This window comes from Dendrobium catenatum, unplaced genomic scaffold (assembly GCF_001605985.2).
Source record: "Dendrobium catenatum unplaced genomic scaffold, ASM160598v2 fragScaff_scaffold_718, whole genome shotgun sequence".
Lineage (NCBI taxonomy): Eukaryota > Viridiplantae > Streptophyta > Magnoliopsida > Asparagales > Orchidaceae > Dendrobium > Dendrobium catenatum.
The window spans coordinates 248,247-258,543 of record NW_021319180.1 but is presented as its reverse complement, the minus strand read 5'-3'; positions in this window follow the sequence as shown (position 1 = coordinate 258,543).

The window sequence follows — 10,297 nt, the reverse complement described above, 5'->3', positions numbered from 1 at the left end:
CAATCGTCCCAGACGATGTGATCGTATCAATCAATCATTAATGCTTTCCAAAGATACTAGATCAATTTAGGCATGATTGAGTTAGATCGTCCTGGACGATAATAATATCGTCCGGGCCGATTTCCTAAAACAAAGACTTCCTAAACTGATTATGGCGGTTGATTCTTTCTGAATTGAGATTATCGTCCAGGCCGATCTGTTGACGGCTGCCTTAATGAGGATGCCCTAACTAGGGTTTCTAATTTTGGACAGATCGTTCAGGCTGATCTTACGATCATCCTGGCCGATGTTACCAAAAATAGAAATCATATAGGGAGCAAGAGAATTTCTACCAAGTTATAGCCACACCAAATACAACAGACTCAAGAAAGGAAAAAAGATTACAAACTGACACAAACCTAGTCTACCCAATCTTGAGCTGGTTCCAGATTGCAGTCTGATCGTGTGGACCTGAAACGTTAGCACATAAGGCAATCATAGAGAAATAAGGAATGTTTGCTATCATCAAAATCATAAATCATAGATCTGTAACACATTTCTGTCGTGCCTCACTCAATTTTTCGTTGAAAAATGCTACTGGTCTTCCTTCTTGAGAGAGCACAGCCCCTATCCCAATAGCTGAAGCGTTAGTTTCTACTGTAAACACCTTGTCGAAATTAGGGAGTGCTAGAACAGGGGCGGAAATTAATGCTTGTTTGATAGCTTCAAAACTTCGCTGTTGGGTCTCGCCCCAATGGAACGACTTGGCCTTCAAGCAATCCATCACGGGTGCCATCACAACGCTAAAGACTTTGATGAATTTTTTATAAAAATTCGTCATACCATGGAAGCTCCTTATCTCAAAGAAAGATGTGGGCGGCGACCAGTCACGTACAGCAGCAATTTTCTGTGGATCCATATGAACACTATCTATTGAAATAACAAATCCAAGAAAATGTACCTGAGGAACAGCTAGCTCACATTTTGGAAGATTAAGGAATAATCTTTGTTGTTTAAGCACTTCAAAGAGGATCTGCAAATGTTTTAAGTGGCTTTCCCAACAGTCGCTGTAAACTAGAATATCGTCAAAGTAAACAATGCAGAATTTTCCTAAATAAGGTTTCAAGATCTCATTCATCATCCGCATGAAGGTGGAGGGTGCATTACAAAGGCCAAAGGGCATAACCTTCCACTCGTACAAACCATGTGGTGTCTTGAATGCAGTCTTCCATTCATCCCCGGGGCGTATGCGAATCTGATGATACCCACTTCGCAAATCGAGCTTGGTGAAAACAGAAGAGCCCGAGAGTCTATCCAACAGTTCCTCAATACGGGGCACTGGAAACCTATATTTCACTGTGATTTTATTGATGAATCGACTGTCGACACACATACGCCACGTTCCATCTTTCTTGGGCACTAATAGCGCTGGTACAACACAGTGGCTCATGGTAGTTTGTATGAATTGCCGTCTCAACAAGTCATCAATTATCTCTTGAAGAATGAGTTGCTCCATAAGATTAAGCCTATAATGAGGCATATTAGGCAAAGTGGCTCCGGGCACTAGATCGATTTGGTGTTGTATGCTCCTAAGTGGTGGCAATTCATCGAGCAGATTATCAGGAACAATTTCACCATATTGCTGTAGCAACTTTTGAATTTCACCATGCATTGGAGCTGGAAGACGTTCCGTGTTTTGTTTAGTTATCAGTAAAGCAAATAAAGGAGCCGGTTCCTTCCAACAGTGCAGTAGCCCCGCTCCAGTGAGAATCTGTACAGCAGGCTGCCGAGATGGGCTAGGTAGTTGAGACTGGGCATCCGTTGAGCTAGGTAGCAATCGGAGATGGCGTCCTTTCCATTCAAAAGAATATGCGTTAGCTCGGCAGTCATACATCGCCCCGACGTCAAACTGCCATGGTCTCCCCAAGATCAAATGACATACATCCATGTCCAGGACGTCGCACATGACTTCACATACGTATTGCTTGCCTATTGAAAAAGTCACCAGGCATGATTCTGACACCATAATTTTCATACCCCTTTTGACCCAGCTTATTTTATAAGGGTGCGAGTTCTTGAGAGTACTCAATTTTAAACTTTGCACGCTTTAGAAACCACATTTTCCGTACACCCATTGTCAATCAAAAGATCACATGCTTTGCCGCCAATAGTACAATGAGTTTTCAAAATGGAGTGACGTTGGGAATTTACATGCTGTCGGGGGGCCAATAACAACTTCTCCAATACACATACCAATGCTTCACCTTCATCAGCAGGGACGTCCTCTGAATCACAATTTTGGTTTAATTCGTCAGTTGTAGGTTCTCCTCCGTCTTCGCATTCGGCCAAATTGACTTGTTGTCTCTGTGGACACTCATTTGATTTGTGTCCCGGTTGGAAACAACGGAAGCACTTGAGTGTCGAAGGCTTGGCGTAGGGATTTTCTTTAACCGTAAACTTCGGTTTCGGTTGGCCCCGAGTGTCTGATGAGTTGTAATTGGTTGTTGGAGTCTGAGCCGAAGGTCTAGCGGTTTGGGTTGTTTTAACTGTTGATTGCTGCCTTTGCCGGATGTGACAGGCTCCTGCCAATAGCGCCGGTTGTAAGAAGTCTTGAATTGTCTGCTCTGCTGCATTTCTACTTTCATAGCAAGATTCACGACCTGATCCATAGACCATACGGACTTCAATTCCAGTCGATCTTGAATGCTATCTTTTAGTCCACCAATGTACCGGGCTACCAAATGATTAGCATATTCATTAAGATTATTCCTAGCCGATAGCCTATTGAACTCTTCTGTGTAGTCACTCACGGACCTCGCACCTTGGGTGCAATGCTGATACCTCATGTATAGGATCTGCTCGTAGTCTGTCGGTAGAAATTGAGCTCGCATTAGCTGCTTCACGCGATTCCAGCTCCGCACTTTACCCTTGCCTTCTCTTTGCCTCATCTGTAAAGTTTGTGCCCACCAAGCACTGGCTCCGCCTTTTTATCGACATGCCACATATCTCACTTGTTTATCCGGCATAACTTCCATATACTCAAAGAAGTTTTCCACAACCTTTTCCCAATCTAAATAATCTTCGATATGCATACGGCCATCAAAATACGGAATATCAAGCTTAGCCTTGAACTCGTCGGGTTGAAATTGGGGAGGTAATTGTCTCCGGTACCTCTGCATATTCACGCGCTGCGGGTTGTGTTCTTCAGTATCTTCCGATTCTAACAGACCCGTATCCTGCTGAAATTGAAAATCATCCTCAGAATCAGAGAAGTCCTGCATATTTGCCAGAGTGTGACGGAATTGTCTGCCCCCAGCCAAGCCTCGTCGCTGCATTAATCCGACCCCCTGTGGTTCTGCTTGTGGTGGTAGATGATGTGGTAGCCTCGCCCAAATGAGATTGAACTCGCGGCGAATCTCCACAGTAAGTTTCTGTACGTCGGCCGATAGATCATCTATCCGGCGATTAATATTCTCCTGGTTTTCCCAGAGCGCGTCAAGACTCCGCGCTCCATCGATGATGGGTTATTTGCCGCGGTCTGCCATTCCCTTTCCAAGCAAGGCTCTGATACCAACCTGTTGTGATCAGCAATCCACGCAAGGTCTCGGACACCTGCAAGTAAAAAGAAACAGAGCAAGCACAAAACAAACCCAACGCCGGAGTTAGCCAGAAACATGTATATTCAGGTGGCTGTATTCTAAACTCTGTAGATAAAATATCAAAATGATCAATGTCCCCTCCTCTCGCCGTATCCGGCTATTTCTACCGTATGGAATATTAAAAATTAAAATTACTGTAATTGAAATAGGCAACACTAAAAACTAGTGATAACGTGGTAACTAAAATGAGTAAGGCATCATGGCTGTGGCTGTCAGAAACCGTTAGAGGTGCATAAGATGTCTCGCGACCCTTCTGCACTATCATGCACTGCATCAAGGTCGCAAATATTTTCACGTGGGGATTTACATCATTTTTTACCTTCAAAATTGTGGAACACAACAAACCACAGGAGGCAGCGATAGGTCTCAGAAAGCAGATATGTGCCTCAAATTTTTTTATAAAGTAAAGCAGCAGTGACACCTTCCCAAATGAACCCTTAGTTCCCATCTTCTCGTTGTTGTATTACTATGATACCATTTGTAGCATGCCAAACTTTTAGCTATATGGATATTGTCTGCTTTAGTCTAAGGGTCTCATAATTTTATCCAATTAGTATAACTTCTCAGGAGGTCACCCATCTCAAGATTTCTCTGATATGATTATGCTTAACTATAAAATTTCTTAATAAAATTTTAACTATTACACCAAAAGGTTCCTAAATGTTTAAGAGTTTAGATTATTTTACTTAAGTGTTATCATATTATATACTCATTACGTAGTTTTATATGATTTTAGGTAAAGGTAAAGAACATGCGGCAAGAGACTAGATAGTGAAATTAATTTAGTTCTATTTTCAGTTCTCTAATTTTATATGTATTTTCGTAGCCTGAAGTGGATATTATATATATATGATTTTGGACTTTATATTTTGAAACAGAAATGTAATTTTATTTATCATTATTTATCTTTTCTTGAATGCAATTAGTTATCAATGAATATGGTTGTTAAAGAATTGGAAATAAAATGATAATAAAGAAGAAAAGAAATGAAATTCTTTTATTTTAGATCTCGAGGCATGACAATGATCCTCCAACCTCCATTGCATGTTGACTTTGGACTTCCAACTTATAATATTTTTGTTATTATCACTTAGCTACTCTTAGGCTTATGGGCTTCATCACTCATCATCACTAAAACTGTTGATATAAACCATCACTCTTTACATTAACTATGACTCTCAACTTCATTTATGTTGGATACCAGACAAAGAGCTCTTATAATATCATCCACTTAATATATTATTTGCATTATATCAATGTCTTCCCTCAAGGAAGGATATTATTTGAAATCAATTACGAATGCTAATGGAATAATTTCAATGGGGTCATGCCTCGTGATTTTCCCTTTAGATTTTTCATGTAAGACAACACGGTGAAACTTATGATTCTTCTACTCCTCTCTTTATCTATGTGTGTGTTATATAAACATACAAAGCTAGAATATTAAAATCTCTATCCCTCCACCATCGTAATTATTTTGGCATGCAACGGGTAGTAGTGCCTTAATCCTAAAGTTAGTATCATAATAAATCACAAGTTTAGATCCATGCTAGAATGCAATGGAAATATTGGTTATGTGGAGGAGTTATACAATAAGTTTTTAGTGAATTGGTAGTTAACTAGGTATAATGGGGGTTAAATCACAAATATATAATAGATTTCCCCTAAATCATCTCCTACATGAACTAACATATATTTCAAGGTAGAGGGTTCGTTGGGCCGAGTCTCATTTGGTTTTACGGATCCATGTGATGTGCCAAGTTTTTAAATGCTAGATATGCACATTTCTTATCATCCTAAGATTTTAGGATAAGGGTAGCACATTGTGTGACAGATGCATATTCAGTATATTGATTGATCTGTTCTGATCTGATTGGAAAAGCCGTAAGAAAAGGATTTGGAGTGTAAGAAGATGATTTTTTAGCTACTTCCAAGTCATTTTAGCCGTTGGCCCAATTCAAAAAGTTGTTCAGATAGAGATAGGTCACATTACACATATCTTAATTTTCAAAATACAAATTTTTTATCTTTTTTTCTGATCAAATTTCTATTTTTGTTAGCAAAAAATGTATATAATTTTACACTAGTAAAATTTTCATTGTGTAACTTTTTATTGATTATAAAGATTGAAATTACAAATATTTTGGGAACTTTTTATAAATTTTATAATTGAAGTTTTTGAAATTTATGGGGTTTTTATTTAATAGAAATTTATTTGGACTCTAAAAATAGTGTTGTGGTATGATAAAAATTTTAAAATATTATTTTACACATTCCTTAGTAATTTGGTTATTTTTTGAAAATGTGCATTTTTGTCTAGTAAGATTTTCTGCTACCTATCGTTAGAGAAAATTGTGCAATTCTAATACATGCTCATTTACACTTTAACTATTATAATATGATGAAAGTCCACAAGCTCAACAGGTCCCAAAACATTGAAATCCTTCCAATAAATCTTGATAAAATCTCCACCCTAGCTTCCTAAACTTGAGTTAAAATAGTTTTTAGAAAAGTATATTTTAACCCAAACAAACACATACCCACTATTTCTCTTCAAGAATGGCAACTCTGTTTAAAATTTTTTTCGATTTGATTGAATATTTTTAGAGAATGAAGTGCTTTTTCCAAATCCTAGGGTTAATGGTAGCATACATGAATTTGTACAATTTTCAGACCATTGATCACACGATTAATGGTTCTGATCTAGCCATTTAACAATTTGATCAAACCATATATTTGATTCTGCAGTTCTGTCTTTCGTCTAGCTAGATCTAGACCGCTCATCCAAATCGCGCACGGATGAATGGCCCTGATCTAGTGCTGACTTAGATAAGTGATGTGCGCGGTCGAGTCACCTCGTCCCACATTAATGGCCAATGATTATCGTGGTGCAATCATTGGTCATTAATACCCTCTTTGTTACCGAGGTTTTGATATAGCCACTATGATGCTTGTCCGTGGCTTCTCCATTACCACGATATCGATCCAACAAGCTGAATGCCGCGTGGTCCGTCGTTGCCATCTCCACTATCACCATTTTATGTTAATATTAAGTAATTAAATTAATTTAAAATGATTTTAATTAACATAAGTTTTAAAATTCATATAAAATTATATTTTATCCAAAAATCACAAATAAATATTCATTTTTCTCAGAATTAAATCCTCCTTCATTTAAAATTAAAATTGAGAAAAAAATATTTTATAAATATTAAATAATTTTATATATTTGATATTTGGGTTTTTAATTAATATTTCTTTAAATATAAATTCAAATATTTTGAAGTTTTGCAAGAATTATTTTCAAAATATGTTTGATCTTCAGTGAATTTTCCAGAATTTCTTTAACCTATATTTTAATAGTTATTTGATTTCATGTTAGCATGAGTTGTGTTTAAATTTAACTTTTGAAAATTCTTTATGAGTTAATTTTGGATTGATCCGATTCAATCAAACATTCAAGTGAAAGTTTTAAGCTGAGCTTATTCAATTTAAATTTAGTGTGATTGCATGTAAATCTCTCTTCTTAGTGTACTTAATCATTCCTTAGGCATTCCATGTTGTGCATTTGAGTCTAATTATTGAGTATTGTGGTATGTATTTCCTTAATCATAATACTATGATAGCATTGATGTGGGGATCGGACTTGTTCATAAGTGGATTCCCAATACTCGGGTTATGGGTTAAATTAAGTATGGGGGAAGTTTCCCCTTTCCATGTACTTAGATTTAGGTCACATCCTTTTTGTTTATTTTCATGGTATGGTTGGTTGTATATTTGTTAAGGGTTAGAGAGACTCTTGATTACAAACCCATACAACTTAAATACATTTAAGGACAATAATTAAGGATTAGTTTTAGAAATTTAGGAAAAAATATAATAATTTAATTATACATCTGTTGCGTGTTAGAAAATACGCGGCGGTAGAGTTTGTAAATTCGCGTCCGAGCGTTGCACGTAAGTTTAACACACAAACAGAAAGGAGTGAACACCAAGAGTTTTTACGTGGAAAACCCAAAAATGGGAAAAACCACGGGGCCTTGCCCAGTTGCAAATTTCCACTAGTGTTTTCGTAGATTACAAATGGCGGATTTCGTCCCACAAATCGGGATAATCCAAATACAACTTGTTTTACTAAATCCAATATATTGTATTTTTTTATAAATAGAACAAAACTATTTATTTTTGTCAGATTTTTGAACTAATTAACTTTATTTGGCTATATAGATTTAATCCTTTTTTTTAAATTTTAACTAGAAGAAAATGTATTTTTAAGTCCACACGGAATAACATAAATAATAGATGCATTTAATTGATAAATAAAAAAGGTGAGTACACATAAAATTTTATTGTAATACATTAAAAAAGTTTGAAATCATTTTTTATAATAAAATAAATAAAATCTAATTAAAATTAATAGTTTGATTTTTTAAATCATTTTTAAAAATTAAAGAGTGTTTGTTCCTTATTCAAAATAATTGAAAAATAAAATGAATCAAAGAAAAATAATAATAATAAGAGAGAAAATCAAATAATTAAAAAAAATAAATAAGGAAATGAAAATAGTATTTGGAGGAGTCTTATGCTCAAATATTGTGACTTATCATTTAAAAATATTCTCACTGATATATGCATGCTGCATGAAGATTTTTTAGATACAATTTATTAATTCTAATTGAAGATATAAAACTTTTTGTTTTATATTTAAATAATATTGCTAATGCTAAAAATTAAAATAAAATAAAGTAAAATATTAAAATTAATAAATAATTAAAATAAGCTATTAAATAAATATATAATTAAAATAAGTTATAAAATTAATAATTAATTAATTAGTAATGTAATAACTTATTTTAATTATTTAAGAATAAATTAAATTAAAATATTAAAGTAATAATTAATAATTTAGATAAGTTATTAAAGTAATAATTAAGTAAACTAAGTTATTAAATTCACAGTTAATTAAAATGAGCTATAAAATTATTAATTAATTAAATTACGAATATATAAAAATTTCAGAAATTATTAAAATCTGACAAAAAATCTGCTTGAAAATCAGTCATAAATGTTTCATCGTAATCCATCATGAAATCCACCGGAAAGATGTCGGAAAATTTTCCTGTAATGGACGATTTTCCTGTAGTGTTCTAACCCTTTTATATATTTAGTGCATGATGGATATACTTATGTACATTCATAAAATAAAATTTTGATTGGATACTAACTCTTAGACCTCTATTCACACTAAGAAAATCCTTATGTTAAAAATATGAATTACTGTTATAATTTCAAAAGTGAAAGATTATAATCATAAAATTAATAAAATTGTTATATTATGCTGTATTATAATTATTATGACTATACTTTAGTGTATCAAAGTTATATTTTGTTGTGATATAATTATTGTGATTGCACTTTATTATATCGTAGTTTGATTTGTTGTACTTATTCAAATATGATTCAAATAGTGCTTGAACATGTTTCGAATGGAGTTCGAATATGATTCCAATATTATACTGAAAGAATTTGAACAAGATTTATTTTTTTTTTGTACCGAGTTTGAATAGGGTTTGGAGTTTCACATAAACATTAAGGCTTCATTTGGGACAGCTTTCTTAATACTTTCTAAAACAGTTTTTTAGTATAGAAATTTTTAGTTCAAAAAATTTTTGTATTAGAAAGTCATTTAAGAAAGTAGCAAAAAAGCTGTCCCAAACGAAGCCTAAATCATTACAACGACAAGCATTATAATATAAAATAAAACAAAAAACTAATACATATAACATGTATTGTATCAATTAACAATTCTTAAATAAATTAAATTGAAGCAATCAATAACATTGTATCAATACATAACTTTTATATCTCCAATTTTCATATTCCCATATGCATAAATATGATCATGTGGATTGGTATTTGTTAGAAGAGACTGATGCAAAGGTAAAAATAGGGATACTTGTGGAAGGAAGAAAACTAAATGTTAATATGCCTCTATTAATTCGTTATAAATGATTATGTTTATTTATGCATGCAAAACAATATTCGGTGGTGAAGAATTAGCTCCTACCTTACTCGGTCGTTGTTCAAATCACATTCAAACATGATTTAAACCATATTCATAAGATTTGATCCTTATTTAAGGAATGCTTTGCACCTCGCTTTATTTTTTATGGTCAAACCCTAAATTCGAAACAAACAAGGACGAGTACTAAACATAGTGTTCAAAGCTTGTTCATTTAAATTTTCAAAAGTTAGGGTTCTCCTACTGCTTTATTCCTTCTATAAGCATGGATCAAAACTATATATTAAGATTTATATAACTAAAAAAAAATGCGTGCGTGTACATGTTTTGTTATTATATTTAGATTTATATAACTAAAAAAATGTATGTGTGTGTACATGTTTTGTTATTTTAAACATGGACTTCCTTGTCTTCATTGCATGCTATTAGAATCATAGAGAGCTACTCATTTTGAGTGGGCTTGTTGATGATTTTCTCTAAGAGCTTATATAAGCAAAATAGAGGGCAAAATAGAGGGCAAAATAGAGGGATATCAAATAAAGTGAGTGAAGAGAGAAATTATTTAGTGCGAAATTCAGATGGGAAAAACTGTATGGATATGTGAATTGATATACAATATGTATTAACTTTATCATAC